Source organism: Pinus tabuliformis, chromosome 2_1 (genome assembly GCF_031772625.1).
Source record: "Pinus tabuliformis cultivar Carrire ecotype Pingquan chromosome 2_1, CPIR1, whole genome shotgun sequence".
NCBI lineage: Eukaryota > Viridiplantae > Streptophyta > Pinopsida > Pinales > Pinaceae > Pinus > Pinus tabuliformis.
Window position 1 is genome coordinate 927,618,938 of NC_142299.1, and position 20,085 is coordinate 927,639,022.

Sequence of the window (20,085 nt, forward strand, 5' to 3'; positions counted from 1 at the left end):
TAGTTAACCTTTTAATAACAATCATAATAACTGGTCCTTATGGTCAGTAAACCTTCATTTCTTTTTGGAGATGTGTATATGCCTTGAAGCTGAGCTGGAGGATGTAATACCCAATTTTTGTTGTACCTGCTGCTTCCCTGAACTCTACCAATACGTGGTGATCTTACTTTTTGTGTCACATTATGATAACCAAAAAAGCTGATTGCATTCTTTAGTGGACAGTGGAAAAGTCTTCTTGATTGCTCTTTTTCATTTTGTCTAGATTTGCATCTGCATGCTTTTCCTTTTTTGATGACTTAGAAGCGATCTAAATGTTTTTTGCCTTATATATGTTTTCATGATCGTGAGAGTTTGCCTTATGTGTTTTCTGCTGAAGATATGCGCTCTCAATATCACATATATGAGTATTTTATAATTGAGGCGAGAACAACAATTTATAGGTTCTAGGGCTAGAGTACCCATCACTGACCCTAACAGCCATTGTCGGATAATTAAGGACCCACTATAGGTGTACAATAAATGAGGTTAATGACCATTAAGGGACCACTGAGTCAGGATTAGCAACAATAACATTACATTCCGCTCTTAATCTTGACTTGCGGACAAAGAAGAAAACATGGAAAATAAGATAATTGTTTGAGACCACATGCATGATTTTGGTTAGTGAGGTTGCCGATAAACCAACATAGATTTGTCTTAACTCTGGATCTATTAATCACCTCGAGAGGGATTAAAAGGCACAGGCACAAATATCTTGTTGCCCAAGAGATTGAGGGTTAAGATAGATCTATGCTAATTTATTTATTTTTCTGTTACATTACATTTAATGTGGGACACAAATTGTTTTTCCATTTTAGTTGATTAGCATTACCCACCTCCCATGATGTAGACTACACTTTACTTCTCCTAGTGCAATCACTTATTTATTTTATGAAGTAAAGATTACATTTGGGTGTGAGGGTTCTATGATGGTGAAGTAGCGATGTGGTAATCATCATGACATTTAATGAATTAACTGCAGGATTTGTATCGATTCTTATGGGGCCTTTGAATGGTGGCATTCCAGTTGGGTTCCTTTTCATGGTGGCTCTCTAGTATGGCTTCTGGATGGTAGTGCTTTGGAATAACTTATTTACTAGGTAACACTTTGGTTTGGCTTTTTGGATGGCCACACTCTAGTTTGGCTTCTTTGCTTGGTGGCACTCTGGTTTGGCTTATTTGCTACATAACATGCTGGTGTGTCTTCTTTGTATGGTTGCACTCTGTTATGGGTTTTGGATGATGACACCCTCTATTTGCCAATTTGTTGGTTTTATATATTGGTGTGGGTGGCTTTCTTTATAATGGGGTTCGATTGGTGTTCTCAAGCATGTTTCCATTTTGGGGTAGTTTAATGGAGAGTTTGTGGCCCGTGTGATGCGGTTTTTTGAGAGACCCTAGTAGTGGTAGACTTCTTGATGCGTTGACGGTTTGGGTGATGGCTGGTTGGTCACGCTCTACTCTAGCTCTTTCCTTCTTGTGTAATTTTCCGCTAGCTCACACCTTTGTCTTGGGGTTTGGTTATCTATTGGTATGGATCTCATTCTCATCAATGAAGTTAAGATCAGTGGCACAACCCTCTCTATTATCAAGGTAGCCTATCTTTTCACTACTATTTTCTTTGGTTTTAGATTCATGTTGGAATGTTTGCTAGTCTTTGTTTTCCTTGTGTGGGAGCTTGTGGGTGTTAGGGATTTCCCCTTTGTGGGATTTGGTGTTCTCATATGGTTTTTTAGCCATAGGATCTATGAAGAGTGCTTGTAGGTCTTTGTATTTGATGGATATGTTGGTTTTTGTTTTTAGGTTTGGCAGAGCCCACTTTTTTGATGGCTTTTTCCCCTTCATGAGAGGTTTGGGATATTTAAGTTTTTTGGGATTTCATAATCCTCCTTGAACTTGATGCAATCTATATTGTAAGAACTTCAATTTTTTTGTGTAAATGTTTTTTACAGGTTTTTTTACAACCCATAATGTTTGATTGGGTTGGGAATTAAATGACGACCAATGTTAATAATATTTTGAACTTGACAATGTATAGACAAGTTCACGATGGAAAATCTTTTAGAACTATAGCCTCTAATGCAGCTTCACACAAACCACTTTGAAATTGGCAAAACAAAGACAAATATAAAACAAAGAGTTCTATAGAACCTCCAAAACAACTTCGCATAGACCTCTTTGGAACTAGTGAAGCAAACACAAGTTTAAAAGAGCATATGCACAAACGATAAAGGTGAAGAATAAAATTTTAGAATTCTATTTAAAACAATATCCCTAAAATGACATAGAAGATGGAAAAAATCATGTTGAATTTGAAAGTTATTTGATAAAGTTGATATTATGGGACATGTCGACGATCAACAAGAATATATTTAACAAGGTAAAGAGAACTGACCACATGCATTTTGAGCACGAGGGCTAAAAGGTTGAACAAGTGCTTTGAATGGCACATGGGATGGGATGGTGTTCACATCATCAAAGTATCTTCCATCCCCATGTGTATGAAATATGCAACAAAAAATCTTGCCTTGAAAAACTTTCCCGTAGACACTGCTGCTATGCTCAATTGTTAATCGAATTTGTACCTTGAAAAACTTCCCAATGAAGTTTGAATGACCATTTAGAAAAGGAACTCATGTCACTAGTACTCAAATGTCATCACTTGAAGTTATCCCTGGGAAAACGTATTGGGGGAGGTTGTGTTGAGAAATCTAGGGCATTAACATTAGGTGATTTCTCTTCTATTTGTGACTTCTTGTGAATGCTTTTTACTTCTTTAGATTAGGATCTTCTTCTTGTTAGATTATTAGTGCTCTTCTTCATCAAACAGTAACCAATGCATGAACATAAAGATACAAGAGACATAGCATGTTGGCTATGAGCCAGGGCCAAAACCTCTACTCTTTGAGAGGAAAACCTGCACAAATTCTTCTTATAGAGATTCCAATTGACGAATACCAAGACCAAGACCCTTGATCTATTAGCCACTCGAAGACCAAGCCACAAGTCCTCTTCCACCTTATCGATTACTCTCGATTTCTTCTACTGCAAATCTTGCATCATATGAGATCACTGTAGTTATATCAAACTGAGGTCATTGTAATGAACCTCTTCTTCAATAGTAGAACCGAATCCTTATGACTGAGATAGTACTAAGACCTTCTTCAATACAGTATCACCAAGGCCTAGTCACATAATAGTGATCCTCTTCCTGAGAGGCACCGAATGCTTCTTTGCTGTGAGATATATCGAATCACTATGGCATAATACTGAACTGTAGGTTCTTCATGATGTGGAACTGTAACTACTTCAAAGACATCGAACTTTGGTCTATATAGAGACCATTTTCTTCTGCATTGTCACTGTGATTTTTACTTAAGAGGGATCTGAATTCCCTTTCTCACAAAACTGTAGCTTTGTAGCCTTCACTGAGTTGGATGCCCGAAACAGAGGTGATCCAATTCTCTTCGTTGCCATTGTTCACCGAAATCTCAGAGACATGCGAATTTCTGGACTGTTATTTTATGTGAGGTGCCTTCACCCTATATCTAGTGGTTGGTCATCATAAATAAGCCGACATGAGCCATGTGAACCGATCTGTCTCCATAAGGTAAGGCCGACATGAGATCTTTACTTTGTTTGGAGGCCGACTTCAAGAGAGAGTCTTGTGCTTGTCGTTGGAGGGATTTATAGACACACACACACACGCACACACACACACACACATATATATATATATATATTTGACACATGCTCAAGAAGAGCTCCGTACATGATATTGACTCTTTGACTCTAATGATAGATCGTAAGGCTCTTAGTGAGAACCACTAACAAATAAAATCTCTTACTCATGAAACCCATGAAGCAAGCCTTACAATAATAATTTTATTTTCTTCTTTACATCATTTATAAAAGTCACAATTACATGTCATTATGAAGATCAAACCTATTTATACTTTTCAACAAGTTGAATGGCCACTTTCGAAAAATACTACTGTCACTAACACCCCTCACTTTGAAAGTACCGCTTGCTATTTTCAAGGGGGTATTTCTTGAAAAACATAGAACAAAGAATTCAAGAATTTTTAAAGATGACTGAGGCCAAGTCCAATGAGTGATGGAGAAACTTGAAAATTAGCAAAGTGATTCTAGATCACATTTGGCTAATTAAAAGCCCTAAAAACTGAATAAAAAAGCAAAGAACATTTCGTTGTGAATAACTTCTCACAATAGGACAATTTCTTAAACCAAATTGCAATGTGTGCATGAAACCAGATTGGAACATGCCCAAAATATACCTTAGGAGTGTGCCCTCAACCTGAACAAATCTCATACAAAAGTAAACATCATCCCCATACAAAAGTAAACATCATCATACTGTGCACTTCATCTATTGGGTTGGCCTTCCTTGCCATGCCATATATGTGTTGGTAGGTCCTCTTCCCCCTGTTGTCTCCCTTTCTACCTGAAATATAGGAAACTAGATAGACCAAACCTAGAAGCGAGGTGGCTCCAATCCCTCTCCTACTTAAAGGGGCATCCTCTTTCCTATTGATTCATGCCTATTATTTGGTACAAAAGCACTTGACAACAACACTCTTTCATGTTCATTCATGCTTCTCATTTGGTACAAAAGCACTTGACAATACAAAAAATTGTTATGGGCTACCTTGCCCCTAGCATGAGAAGTATCTTTGAAGGGTGTTGCAGGGTCAAACCCTCGAGGCTAGGGTTGGTAGCCTGAACATAGCAGAATACAACAATCAACAAGGAAGACTCAAAAGATATACAATTTGCATAAAATTCACAAAGGTAGTAACGAGGGCTCATAGATGTGTCCTACGTTTGAAATTTGATGTCGATCCTTATGGTCCAAACCCTCTTTCTCGCTCCAAAGATGTAGACTAGCCACATAAACAAGAAAACATAGAGCAAAACAACAAACTCCAAGTATACATGACAAGTTTGTCCATAAGAAATTCAATCACAATTCATAATCATGAAATATAAACAAGAGAATTGGGACAATATATGATTTTATTTTATTGATAACAACAACAAAGAGGTAGTTATACAATCACTTTGTTGAAATTTCTAAGTCTAACATGTTAGAAATTCTTCCGGCATTATCTAGTTTATTTCACCTACTTGTTTATTACTCAACAAGTTCTTTAACCATATAAATACTAAAAATAAACACAAATAAGTGCCAACTCATATACAGATCATCATCTGAAATAATAGACAAACACACAAGGGACACCGTTGTTTTTGGACAATCGTCCTTGGAAAAACCCAACTTGGGAAACCGATGCAGCAGTTATGAGGATTTTATTATTAAGCAACTTTCTTGAGTACAACTAGGGTGCCAAACTGGGTCACCCAACAAAGATTTCTATCTGGCAGTAATACCTCTCTTCCGAAGCAGATATTTAGCAAGTCTTCCCCACGAAAATCCTTCCAACACTTCTCCAAGGCTCTGTGTCAGCCCTCAGACCCTCTACATCAGCTCTATGGCCCTCTGCGTCACCCACGCAGGCCATGCTAGCCTCTGCGCAGTCTCTCTAGCCTTCTGCGTGGCTCTTGTTGGCTCTGTGTAGCCTCCTCGATCATTGTGCTGGCCCTCTGACACTATCTCTTCCTCTCTGCTATGCACTCTCTGCCCTCGTTGCAACTCAAATCACTTGTTCGATTTCTCTCAGGAAACCCTGCTCCAAAAAATCAAACTGACTAATCAATCTTGGTGTATCTACAATTGACCTTAAAGCCTCCTCTTATACTTTTCCTTTTGAGTCTTCAACTGTCGAGATTAATTCTCTAATCAATGGCTAAGATTAGATTTGGCTTGATCCATGTCATTTAGAACATTCTCAACTAGTTTTATATTAATACCCATTAATATTTTAATTTTCCTAAGTTTAGACTTAGGAACCCCATTAAAAATATTAATTATTTTAATATCTCCTAACTGGGGGAATTTCCCCAAACCATTTCTGGGTCTTGGAGATCTCATGTGCTTTAGCCTCTCCACCAATTTTCATGGCTAGAGCACATCCGATGCTACCCCAAATTAACACTCTCTCTTAGCGAGGAATGTGCTCTAGTAATGCTCCACCATTGAACATCACACTGATCATCCAACGCCGGTACCTGTGTTGATGCTTGGGCTGCTGCCCAACATTCATTGCACTACTGCCTCCTATATTGCTGCCCATGGCTCTGCCACTGCCACTGCTACATCTGTACTGCAGCTCCCTCTCAACATGTTGCATCATGTTGCCCATAGCACTACCACTACCACTGCTGCACTGCAACTCATTTACCGAGAAGTAAGTATCTGATCTACCCAAGTACTGACATCCTTGTCAGCTTGGAAGCCCCTTGATGCTGAAGATACCTTTGCTGCTATCCTGTGCTCCCTTTGCTTCCTCTGTACTGTTGCAACCACCTCTGTCTTTCTCGCACTGCTGCAACCCCCACTGCGCTGCTATAGATCCCAACACTCTAGCACTGCCTTGTCACTTTGTCCGCATCTTGCTTCTACCGACATTCGTCATCCTGCAACTGTCATTCGGGGCTTCCGTAGCCGGAAATGATCCAAGAGTTTGGGTACCTCAAGGATCCTGCCCCTCATCTTCTTTAGTCCTCTTCTCTAGAGGTGCATGAGCACTTTTGGCACAATCATCATCAGTCTCAAATTCTTTCTCTGCTTCAGGCGAAGCTGCCTTGGAGTCAGAAGCCTCTCCATTATTCTTCTTCCTGGACACTGGGTTTCATAATGACCCAGCTCCCCACAATGAAGCACTTTTCCTAGGAGATGTCCTTCTTCTTCCTCTTCCCCTGCTATCCCGTAGATGCTAGAGCCACATGCTCCTCTTTCTTGATTCGACCTCCTTTGCTGCTACTTCCCGCCTTGGTTAACCGTCTAATCTCTTCTTGGCGAAGAGATGCCCACATCTCTTCCCATCCTGGAAGATCAGCTCTACCAAAAATGCTTTGGACAAATGTCTCCCAATCCTTGGAGATTGCATTCAGGGCGGTCCTCAACATGAACTCTTGATTCGGCGTGGCCCCTATGGAAGTAAGCTGATCTCGAATCTGTTGAACCTGTTGAGGTATAGATCTATCTTCTCCCCCTTTTGCATTTTACACGACCGCAGTTGATTCTCCAACAACATCTTCCTCTGCACGGAAGTGCCCTCATACAATGTCGTTAAGGTATCCCACATCTTCTTTGCCGTGTTCTTCTCGGCAATATGTAGTATTACATGATCCTTGACCCCATCAAGGATTATGCACTTTTCCTTCGCCATTGCATCCTTGTAACTTTCATTATCAGTTGGGTCGACTGGGATAGCCATGGTTCTCAAGGGGAAGCCCTTGATGCGATGTCTATCTAGAGCAGACAGGATCTTGGCCTTCTAGATGACAAAGTTGGAGGCCCCGTCCAACCTGTCTTGATGCCTCAGTCAGTTCATTGCCATCTCCACTCTACTACTAGACTCCCTCTAAGTCTCGACTTCCCTCTTGAATGTTCTCTCCTAGACTACCTCTGAGTCTTGATTTCCTTGCTGGAAATCTTCCCACCAACTGTTGATTCGCTCCTCTCTGATCCTCTTTGCTACTGCAACTTGGATTTGGATTTCTTGGTTAGAAATCCCTCAAGGCAGCGACTCCATCTACCTTGATTCTGTCCCGTTAGGTATTGTTATGCTTCGATAGCAACAACACCCCACCAGCTTTTTAATCCACAATCTGCCCACAGCGCCCTAGGCCCCAACAGTTGAAGGAACTGAGCCTTCCAGCTCCGCGCAATCTTGGCAAAGGCTGAATCACTCCTCTGGCCAACTACGTCAAGCCTACCTAACTAAGTAGGATGACGTGGCTCTTCGTGAGCCTCTTCTGCCTCTGCGCTGAACCTCTCTCTGGCTCGAAATGATGACGCAGGCCCTCTGCATCACTCCTCTATTGCTTTGTGCTTAGGAGCAGCTCTATTTCTCGGGACAACTGCTACTGTTGCAAATACTTCTGATTATGCCAGTGCCTTCAGTCCTCCTGTGATCTGCAATGCTCTGATACCATGTTGAAATTTCTAAGTCTAACACGTTAGAAATCCTTCCTACATTATCTGGTTTATTTCACCTACTTGTTTATTACTCAACAAGTAATTTAACCATATAAATACCAAAAATAAACACAAATGCAGTCTCAACTCATATACAGATCATCAACTGAAATAATAGACAAACACACAAGGGACACCATTGTTTTTGGACAATTGTCCTTGTAAAAACCCAACTTGGGAAAATCGGTGCAACAGTTCTTAGGGTTTTATTATTAAGCAACTTTCTTGAGTACAACTAGGGTGCCAAATTGGTTCACCCAACAGAGATTTCTATCTGGCAGTAATACCTCTCTTCAGAAGCAGATATTCAGCAAGTCTGCCCCACGAAAATCCTTCCAAGACTTCTCCAAGGCTCTGTGTCAGCCTTGCTAGCCTCTACGTAGCTTTGGAACCCCTTGCGTCAACGCTCAGACCCTTTGCGTCAGCTCTCTGGCCCTCCGCGTCACCCACACAGGCCCTACTAGCCTCTGTGCAGTCTCTCTGGCCTTTTGCGTGGTTCTTACTCGCTCTGCATAGCCTCCTCAATCATTGTGCTGACCCTCTGACACTATCTTTGCCTCTCTGCTATGCACTCACTGGCCCTTGTTGCAACTTAGATCAGTTGTATGATTTCTCTTAGCGAACCCCGCTCCAGAAAATCGAACTGACTAATCAATCTTGGTGTATCTCCAACTGACCCTCAAGCCTCCTCTTCTACTTTTCCTGTTGAGTCTTCAACGACCGAGATTAATTCTCTAATCAACAACTAAGATTATATTTGGCTTGATCAATGTCATTTAGAACATTCTCACCCAGTTTTATATTAATACCCATTAATATTTTAATTTTCCTAAGTTTAGACTTACGAACGCCATTAAAAATATTAATTATTTTAATATCTCTCTAACCGGGTGGAATTTCCCCAAACCACTTTTGGGTCTTGGAGATCTCATGTTCTTGAGCCTCCCCACCAATTTTCATGGCTAGAGCACATCCAATGCTACCGCAAATCAACACACTTGATCTTGGCTATCGACACCAAACGAAACCTTTTTCTAGATCCTCCCTTCCCGAGCCACTAAAGGTCTCCTCCTCTGCCACTAATAGCTATATGGATGTGAGATAAGAGGAACTCAACATCACTACGTGGAAACGGGGGTTTCCTGGAGATAGGGGAGTACTTAAAAGTACAGGGACAACATACCTAATTTGGGACAATTTTGACAAAGTATAGGTGTGAAGGTTAATGATGCCTATGAGGGCTACCCAAGGTGTGGATTTATACAACCATAAAATGGTTTGGGTGGTCATGCCACAGGTTCCTGTAGGTGAGTTTCTAGTGTGTTACCTACCAAAAGTGGGTGACCCCTAGGGGAAACGTTTCTCCTATTCATCTCTTCCAGCAGGCAACCAACAACCCCTGAGAGCCACTTTGTAGCCGATATGACGTGCCATTTATATCTCTGCCATCTGGATTAGTCATGTGTTTCCTAGCCCATTTGTTAAGACCACATTTTGGAAGGTGGGATTTTGATGAAAAGGTACTTTATTCATTTTGCAATCGGGTTCTTATGCTTGTTTGTATTTGGGCATTTTTACATGGATTGTGGGGTAACTTGGAAGAAAGAAGGGTCTTGGTCGTAGTCTTGTTCTCTCACCTTAAGTGGGGGGTTAATTTAAAATCCTAATCTAGTGGGACCTCCCTTAATGGCCCATGGATTTAGGAAGGGGTGTTACTTGGGAAGCCTTGATTGAGATAGCGTAGCTCCATTTCTCCCTATTCCATATTTACCACTTTCCATATTACAATATGAGCCCCTATTCCACCTCCCTTCTTTGGGTCAACTGACCATTGGTTCATTGATATTTGACACTCACACACCCTCATACCTTGGGTAGGGCCTGGAAATGCACCTTGGGAGGTTGATGCAACTAAAAGAAAAAAAGAGAGCATATGATGGCCACAAGTAAGATAAAAGAAAAATCAGAATGCAAAAGATGGCTAGGACTTACAAATTAGCATGCGAGCAAAAGCTAAGCATGAGCTCTACCTCTATCATATGGCCATCACCGGTTCTTGAGCACATGTTGCCTGATTACATCAAAGGAAGGAACCCATGCATGCCCTAACCTCGATGAGCGATAAACTGAATCATCTTCAAGGGGTAATACAATTGCTACATCATACAAAGAAAGCTCTAAACCTTGAGCTATAAGTAATAATACAAAGTAATAATACAAAGGAAAATCAAGAAGAAGTAAAAGATGCACAAAAGGGGCAGAAAAACAATGGCCAAGCTGATAACTCATGCATACATGAATAATTTGTCCTCACATCTATACACTCAGGATGTGGACACCCACATTAGCTGGTCCCTTTTCCCATGGCACCTGACCATGTAGTTATCCCCTCCATTACCATCATTACTATTCACCAACACCTATCAATTGAAAGGTGGACTAGGGAAATGTTACTTTCCCTTAGGAGCTAGAAACACCTAATAGGGTTGACCTTTAGCCACCCCTACCTAGGGAGAAAACACCATTGCGAGATTAGGGTCTTGATTTTAAAAGGGGATCCTTGTTTGGAGTATTAAATTGCCCATAACATTCAAGTTTGGGTCACTTAGATGCATTAATGATCTTGGTCCTTGATGACTCGTTGCTTTCACTAGAATCCATGATGTTCTTGTCAGGTGGTCCAACAACCCAGGTCTTGGGCACTTACTCCACAGGTACCCAATCGCTTCATAGAATTATATTAACACAAATAGGTGAAGTGTTAAGACTCTTGGGCCTCCTAGCAACATCATTGGATGACACATGTTACAGAGCACCTCCATTCTGAGGATGTTGTATGACTTTCTACCAAATTTAACGATTCTTCAGGATGACACAACTAGACCCAGCTTGCCCCAAGGCCAATGTTGACACAAATTGAGGGGCAATAATTGATTTAGAGCCTATATGAGGACGATTTCTCATTGAGAGGCTAGGTTGGGCTTGTTGCACTTGAGAACCCCCTAATGTTGGAGTAGAGGAAGCCACTTTTAGCAGATGGAGAACCATGGAGTAGGCAGTCGCTCGGAGGCTCCTTCTCAGTGGTCGTCTTCTGGGCAGTGCGAGCGCATTGATACATGTTGATAACATGCCCAACACGTGGAGCTTCATCAAATGTAGCAACTTCTTCTTCGTCTTCATCCTCAGGTCGAGCCTACTCACTGGCCGCGAATTGGTTGGTCAACTGTGTAGCCAAAGTGCTCATTCCTTGGTTCCATCCTAGGAAAGTCCTTTCTGAATGTCATTCGCTATGGAACTGCAGTAATGATCTGTCGCGATTTGATCCAAGCTGAGCACAAGGTTAGAACTCTGCCTCGATTTGGTCGGGTGGCTACTGTTGTTGCCTGAAGTCATATTCTTCCTTTGCGTGAACCTGGGAGGCCTACTGCTCACAGTTGTCTCGCTCGTTCGTTGTTTGAGTTCGGAAACTTTGGTTGTCAAGGATTTGACGAGACGAGTAAGGCTCTCAATTTCACTTGCTTCCTTTTCCTTTGCCTTACTCACAGTGGTCTAAGACCTCTTTCCCGTGTCTTTGGAGTCCTTAGCTGATTCGTCATCTACAATGACTCTAATAGCGCGTAGGTCTTTCTCCACAACAATTGCCTCTTGGAAATTTTCCAATAGTGTTGGTTTTGCAGCTCGCTTGACGAATTGTGCAATGCTAGTCGACAATGCAGACATGTAGTAGTCAATAGTGGCGGAGCCATGAGGTTTGGTGTCTGCTGTGAACTTGTTCAAGATACGATTAAACCTCTAGTTGAAATCTTTGACTTTTTCTTTCTGCTCCATCTTGAGACTACCCAACTCTTTTAGCAACATGGCGGGGGTTTTGTCTTCAACAAAATTCTCAAGGAAAATTCTCTTGAACACCCCTTATTTCTGAATGGAGTTCACAGGAAGGTTGTGGTACCATGTAGCTGCTTTGCCATCCAAGGTACATGGAAACAGTCTACATACAACGTCGTCATAACATACCTCGAGTGTTTGCAGATGTAGGTAGAACGTGTCTAAGTGATCTTCTGCCTTCACTGTCTTGTCATGGTCATACTTCGTTAACAACTTCTCTGTGTGTCTTGGCATTTTGTGCAAGACACTTGGGAGTGCCAATGGGCCCTGGGCCATCCGTTCCAGATTTTGCTCAGCCATGTCGTCCTCTTCTTCGCCCTCCTCTTCTTCTGAGTCTGACGGTTCTACCTCTGAATCTGTTGGTTCATCTCTGCCTCCTCCTCCACTACCTTCCTCTCCACCTCCTGTGCCAGAACCTGAGCCCAAGAGTAAGAGGTTGTCTTCTTCTCCCTCTCGGAAGACTGGAGGTTCCTCTTCATTTTCAACAACTTTTGCCAGCTCTTCAAGAGTGGCGAAGATTTCTTCTTCCACAGATGAGACTACCACTCCTGTGGGAGTAGTCTTTTGCTTCTTTTGCGAGTAGGGAAGAGCGTGTACTCTTGGAATCAGTCCAACAACTTTAGAAAATTGACGGGTGATGGGACGAACAACGCGGATGTGCTGATACGAGATTTCTTGTTCGGGTTTGGGAGGTGAGGAATAACCAACTTTAGAGTTGCGCGTAGGGGAGAGGGAGTGCGTGTTATTTCCTTGACCAGATGATAGATGAGTGGGGTTGGTAGGACATTCAACCATAAATTGTTGGTGGCCCTCCTCTTAGCACCAGAAATGTTGACGGTGCTGCACTCGCCAACATCCAGGGGATCTCCCCGGTATGAAGTCCCATCTAGACCTCACACCGTTTGGTGTATGACTCCCATCTGGTACGATGGCCCGGTTGGCATTATCTTAGAGATTTTCCTTAGCTCTTGCTGCTCAACACATGAGAGTGTTATGCTTGTATCTTCAAAAGCGAGGTGAGTATGCCTGGTGAGTGCATAATGTAACTTGTGTCCGGGTTTTCTTACTATAAAGGGAGAGAGTAAAGTGAGCCTCTAGATGAGAGGGAATAGTACCACCCAGGGAGAGACACTCACGAACCAACAAGGGCCTGTCCAACATCTAGCGGAGTAGTCCACAACGGATGCGATAGTCGTTAAAACCAAAGTGTAAGGAAAAACACGTACACCATCCAGCAGAGTAGTCCAGACAGAGGTGACAATCGTTATGACCAGTGAATAAGAATGGTCTGTCTAATGTCCTGCGTAGTAGTCCACAGGGGCAAGACAACAATGATGAACAATACAACACATCTTCAACAATGTAAGTACAAAAATAATCAAATTAGTTCAACTATCTTAGTACAAGTTAAGCAAACATGCATTCCAAATGTTTAAAGAGTAGTCTTACAAACATCTACAAAACATTTGTAAAAACGTGATGGCCTTAATAGGTTTCTGAATTAAGAAAAAGTCCCAAGACACATTTGTACAACATACATCACTAGTCCCAGTAGTGGGACATTGGAGCCACTCCTCGCTCCTCAAAGAACATACTATAGACTATCAAGGCTATGTGGGAGGAGCCAAGGTGAAAAGCCTTTGCTCATACAATGGGAGGGGTATATATAGCCAAGGTTGATGCTTGACCCTTGTGACTCTTGGACTACCCTTGTGACTGTTCAACTTCCCATGACTTTTCAACTGACATGGCTCTTCAACTTCTTGTGTGCGTCCATTGGACTTCACTTTACATTACATTCAGTTACAATGGATATGGTTGATAGTGGTGATGTGGCCAAGACAACTCATGACACAACTCGACATGACACTGTTGACATGTACTAGCTGACTGTGGTGTCCATGTTAAGCTGCTACGTTGCTGAGTGATGGATGTACTCTTGGTGTGCTTTGTCTTCTCCTCTGCATGGAATAGTGTTGCGGGGTCTTCGATGGTCTTGGTCTTGCTTGATCGTTCCATGCATGTGTTCCTCTCGCTTGTTGCTTGATGTGCTTGGTACGTCTGTCCAGTTGCAAGCAAGTCTTCTAGCATGTGCACTCCTTCTTCATCCCGTTCGTCGTCTCGCCATGATCTATCAGTGTACCTGTTCTTGCAATTCACTCATGACGAAACGACATCAAATCCAAAACCTCCTAGTCTAGCATGATGCATTGTTCTTGTGTTCCGGGTGACAGGGAGGGAGGACAACTCACTGAGACAGCGCAAAGTGCAACTCAAGCTGGAATGAGGAACTCCGAGGGAACAACTTGCACTGTCGGGAAAAGCTGCGTAGTGATCATTGGGAGACAGAATTGCGCAGTGAAGGACACCAGTGGCAGCTGCAAGGTGGGACCCTGAGGGGGGCACTTCTGCGCAGTTCCTGGAGGGAAGACAAGACAGGGCTGCAGGGGACCTGCTGGGCACTTCTGCGCAATTTCTAAGAGTAGTGTAGGATAGGCAGCGGAGGGCCAGCTGGGCATGTCTGCGCAATTTTGGAGAACAGTGCAGAGCAAGGCAACAGAGGACTAGCTAGGCATGTTTGCGCAGTTTTGGAGAACAGTGTATACCTAGGTCTCAGTGCAGTGCATGCTTCCAACAGACAAAAGGAGGCTTGATGACTGTGCTTGGGAAGTACGCAGTTTAGTTTGGACATGGAGGCAGTCTTCTACGCAGTTTTGGGAGGCAGACAGGTTGCTCACCTCCAGGATTGCGCTGTTCAGCTGACCTGGATGACAACCTCAAGTATTGTGTAGTTCCAGGTAGCAGAGCAAGGTCATTGAGGGTTGAGACTGCGAAGTGCAGCTGACCTGGATGACAACCTCAAGTATTGCGTAGTTTCGTGCAGCAGAGCAGGGTCACTAATGGCTGAGACTGCGCAGTGCAACTCAGTTGGGGTCCGGTGGAGGAGGGTTGTCCGGTGGAGGAGGGTTGTCCGGTCGGACAAATTTTCAGGAAAATGAATGTGTTGAAAGCAAGTGAACTTGTGCAGACTTGACATTGTGATCACACACTTAGCATACTTCGACAACGAGACAACATAGACCACTAGGACGACAAGACAAAACATGCTCCTGGTGAGATCGTCTTGTTGATTTGGGGTGGCATCAGATGTGCTCTAGCCATGAAAATTGGTGGAGAGGCTAAAGCACATGATATATTAAAATAATTAATATTTTTAATGGAGTTCCCAAGTCTAAACTTATGAAAAATAAAATATTAATCGGCATTAATATAAAACTGGGTTAGAAGGTTCCAAAAGTCAAGGATCAAGCCAAATCTAATCTTAGGCGTTGATTAGAGATTTAATCTTGGTCGTTGATGGATTAACGAGAAAAGTATAAGAGGAGGCTTGAGGGTCAGTTGGAGAACACACCAGAGTGATCAGTCATTCATTTTGCTAGAGCGGGGTTGCTAAGCAAAGTTGAATCAGTGATTAGCAGGGAGGGAAATGAGTATGAGGCAGAGAGGCAAAGACAATACTGAGAGACCAGCGCAGAAGCAGAGAAAGCGAGAGCAACAACCAGTCCAAGCTACGCATAGCCCAACAAAGCGTAGAGGCCAGAGGGACTGCGTCATCCACGTAGAGGCTGCTGGAGTGGCGCAGAGGGTCCCAGAGGCTGCACAGTGCCTCAGAGGGTCCTGGGGTTGACGCTGGTCAGCAGGAGGCTGACGCAGAGGCCAGAAGGGCCAGTGCTGAGCTTCAGTTGCACTGGAGAGGGTTTCGTGGAACAGTTTTTTTGAATACCTGTTTCTGGATATAGAGGTATTGCTGCCGTGTATTTTTCTCTATTGGGTGAGCCCGTTAGGCACCTAGTTGTACTCAAATATACCGCATAATAATAAACCCTCAAAATAGCTGCACCGATTTTCCCTCATTGGGTTTTTCCGGGGACATTTTTCCAAAAACAACGGTGTCACTTGTGTGCTTGTTTTCTTTTAGTTGATGATCTGTAGATGTTGTGACTCTATTGTGTTTATTTTGGTATTTAAATGTATTAAATAACTTGTTCGAATTTAAACAAGTAGAAGAAATAAACCAGCATAATACAGATTAATTTTCTAACGGATAGACTTAGAAAATTCAACATGGTACCAGAGTGTGGTTACAGATCATAGGAGCGCTGAAGGCATCAACTGAGCAGAGCATTTGTTGCAGAATCAGCTGTCCCGAGTGACTGTAGTCGATCCTTGCAAAGGCGACAGAGGAAGGGTTGATGTAGAGGGACTGCGTCATCAGTCAGGGCTAGTGAGAGGCTAGCGCAGACGCTGAGGAGGGTAGAGAGATGCTCATGCAGAGCCACGTAGAGGCCAGGAGGGCTGACACAGTTGGCTACGGGAGTTGTTTTGTCGGTGCCGGGATTGTGCAGAGCCAAGAGGCTCAATCCTTCAGTTGCTGGGGAAAAGGAAGCTGTGGGCAGTTTGCGGGAGTGAAGTTGTTTGGGTACTGTGGTTAGAACAGTACCTAATAGTGCTAGACTAAGGTTGAGGAAGTTGCTGCTGAGGTGGATTTCTAGCCAAGGAATCCGGATCAGTGTTGTAGTTGCACAGATGATTGGAGAGGGGCTACTTGATGGTTGGCAGAAGGATTTCCAGGAGGAAAATTGGGACTCAGAGGGAGTCCAGAAGAGAACTTCCAGACGGGAAGTAGAGAGACTCAACAGGAGTCGGACCGAGAACTTCCAGACGGGAAGTAGAGAGACTCAGTAGGAGTCGAACTGAGAACTTCTAGGCGGGAAGTAGAGAGACTCTGAGGAGTCGACAGAAGAGTAGAGAGATGGCCATGAATGGGCTGAGAGATCAGGATAGGCTGGACGGAGCGTCCAACTTTGTGGTCTGGAAGGCCAAGATCTTGTCCATTCTAGACAGACATTGTATCAAGGGCTTCGCCTTGAGGGTGATGGCTATCCCAGTTGACCCGATAGCTAATGAAATGTACAAGGAGGCAATGGCTAAGGCAAAGTGTATCATCCTTGATGGGGTCAAGGATCATGTGGTACCACATACTGCCGAGAAGGAAACCACAAAGGAGATGTGGGACACTTTGAAGACATTGTACCAGCATACTTCCATGCAAAGAAAGATGCTCTTGGAGAATCAACTAAGGTCACACCAGATGTAGAAGGGAGAGAATATAGATGTCTTCCTCGGTCGGTTAAAGGCGATATATGACCAGCTAACTTCCATACGGGCCATGCCGGATGAGGAATTGATGGTGAGGATCACACTGAACGCAGTTTCCGAGGATTGGGAGGTATTTGTCCAAAGCATACTGGGCAGGATGAGTCTTCCAGATTGGGAAGAACTATGGGCGACTCTTCATCAAGAAGAGATCAGAGACGACTGAACAAGGTGGGGAGTAGCGGCAAAGGGGCAGAATCAAGAAGGAGGAAGAAGAGGATGCGGCTCTAGCATCTACGGGGAAGCAAGAGAAGAGGAAGAAGAAGGACCTCTCCGAGGTCAAGTGCTTCCATTGTGGGGAACTGGGTCATTTTGTGAACCATTGTCCTAGGAAGAAGAGTAAGGGAGAGGCTTCAGATTCGAAGGCAGTGCCTGCAAAGGCGAAGAAAGAAGTCGAGGAAGATGATGATTGTGCCATGAGTGCTCATGTGCCACTTGAGAAGAGGTGGGGAGACATCGAGTTGTAGTTAGACGGACTACATGTGATGAGGCGCAGAATCCTTGAGGTACTCCACCTCTTGGATTATACCTTGCTACGGGAGCTCCGGAGAGGAGTAGCAGGACTGGCGGATGTAGGTAGAGACAGATGCGGATGAAGCAACAAAGAGTGCTACAATGCAGGAGTCCCTGGACAACGCGAGGGTAGCAGGCTGCAACAGTGCGAGAGGCACGAGAGTGTTGCAACAGTGCAAGATGGCACAAAGAGGTTTGCAACGGTGCAAGGTGCAGGGAGTTGTTGCAGCAGCGCAAAGGTCAGTAGAGGGAGCACTTTGTTGGGCTAATTTAGTGACTAAATTAACACATGTATTTAATTATCAATCCGGGTTTGTAAAACTTGGAGACAAATTCACTGTATATGGACATCAGATATAATCAAGTTTAGAAGATAAAATTTGAAGAATTAAGGAAGTACATATTACAAATATAAACCTATTTTAACAATTTCTACTTCATTTATGTAATATATGAGGGAAGAGGCTCCTAACTTAGGAGAACCAGGTTGCCCTTCCCTACAATACTACTTTCATGAAGATAAATCTAAGAGCACTAATTAACAATGGCTTATGATGCAGAAGATGTAAAAGAAGAGGCTCCTAACTAAGGAGGTCCATATTGTCCTCCTTCACAATCCTACTATATCACAATCACCATTGCTTCAAACCATAAATGCAGAAATAACTTCAAATGAGAAAAGGAGAATGAAATTCAGTTTTAGTTCAAGATCAAATAGAAGGGGAATTTAACTTAAATTCCTATGTGTTCCTTCATATGTAGATTAGAATTAAACCAATATTCATTCAACAATCATCACACATCTAAATACATTTGAAACAAAAACTAGTCTATGAAAACTATGAAAATTGAACCAAGAAGTGTACTTAGCTTGGTGTGGGGGCCCTCTACCCTTGCCTTGCACACTTGAAGAAATCTTAGCTACAACAACTTCAGTAGATCAACCAAGCATGAACAACAAATTGGAATGAAACAAGTTCTTCAAATTAGCTCCCAACTCCAATTATACAAAAATTACATACAAATTTCATTACAAAAGCCATCAAAGTCTTGGCTTTAAATAGAGGTTTAATGAAACAAACTGATCTACATTATTTCTAACACTCATATCTACTCATATCCACCTATTTAAGTCGAACTCATCCAATTCATCCCAAGAAATATGGTCAATCCCATAAAATCTCAAAACTGCCCCATTTCCTAGGGATTTTCTGGTGACTAGTCATGTTTGACCAGCGTTGACCGGGCCTAATAAAGCTTGTTTTGGCCGAACCAAGTGGAGTTAGCTTAGTCCTAGTTCCCAAGCTGTCCATCCATGCATCAAAATCGAGCCCAAGTGTCCTGAAAACATGTCATCCACATAGCTATTACAGGAATTTCTGATTCAGTCCAAAATTGCACTTGAAACTCAATTTTCATAAAAACTTCTAGAAATTGCAAAATAAAAATTAAACACCTGAATATGCATAAAATACATCAAAATGAGATGGATGTGATGGAAAATGGATGGAAAATATAAGGATTTGAGTAGGTTTCCCTAAGCAAAAATAGACCAAAACTGAGGGCCAACACACTTATTAGTGGTAGAGGGAGCTTCAAAATCGGGAGTGTTTCTAGCCTGACAGGGATGTCAGAGGTTGGGTGGATCAGTTACTTACTTCTCAGTAACTGAGTTGCAGTGCTGTAGCACGATGCAACATGATGAGAGGGGATGTAGTGTTGGTAGGATGGACAAGCAGCAGCATGGATGCAGAGGGAGCTGCTGTGCGGATGCAGCAGTGGCAGTGGCAGGGTCATGGAGAACAGTACAGGATGCAACAATGCAGAGGATGTTGGGCGGTGAGGCCTAGCATCAACACAGGTACTGGTGCCGAATGATCAGAGCGATGCTCAGTGAGGAGTATTACTAGAGCACAATCCTTGCTAAGAGGGAGTGTGATTTGGGGTGGTGAGAGTAAGTTCCTTGTTAGGAATGACTTCTCCAATCGAGAGTAGATCATTCTTGATCTCAATAATCCTCAAGAAATAGGATTGAATATCCTCAGCCTTGCCCTTCTTAATATCCTTTAACTTATTCTTGAGAAATAGAATTTGATTAGCATTACTAACCTTGAACACACCGACCAACCTATCGTAGATCTCCTTGGATGTCTTCAATTCAGAGATGTAGGCCACCAGATGCTTGTCAATGAAATCCCCGATAATCTTCTTCGCTTTGACTTTAGCGTTATTGTACTTGGTCTTCACAACAGCCAATGCATTTGAAGGAGGTTCAAGGATTTTACCCTGCACATAATCCATCACTT

At 42.9% G+C, this 20,085-nt stretch overlaps 1 protein-coding gene across 5 annotated transcripts in view; it reads left to right on the top strand.

Annotated features, from left to right (window-relative positions):
* LOC149203691 (nuclear factor kappa-B-binding protein) overlaps positions 1-20,085 on the top strand; it is a 385,195-nt gene that overhangs the window by 172,061 nt on the left and 193,049 nt on the right. The gene's annotated exons all lie outside the window — the stretch shown is intronic.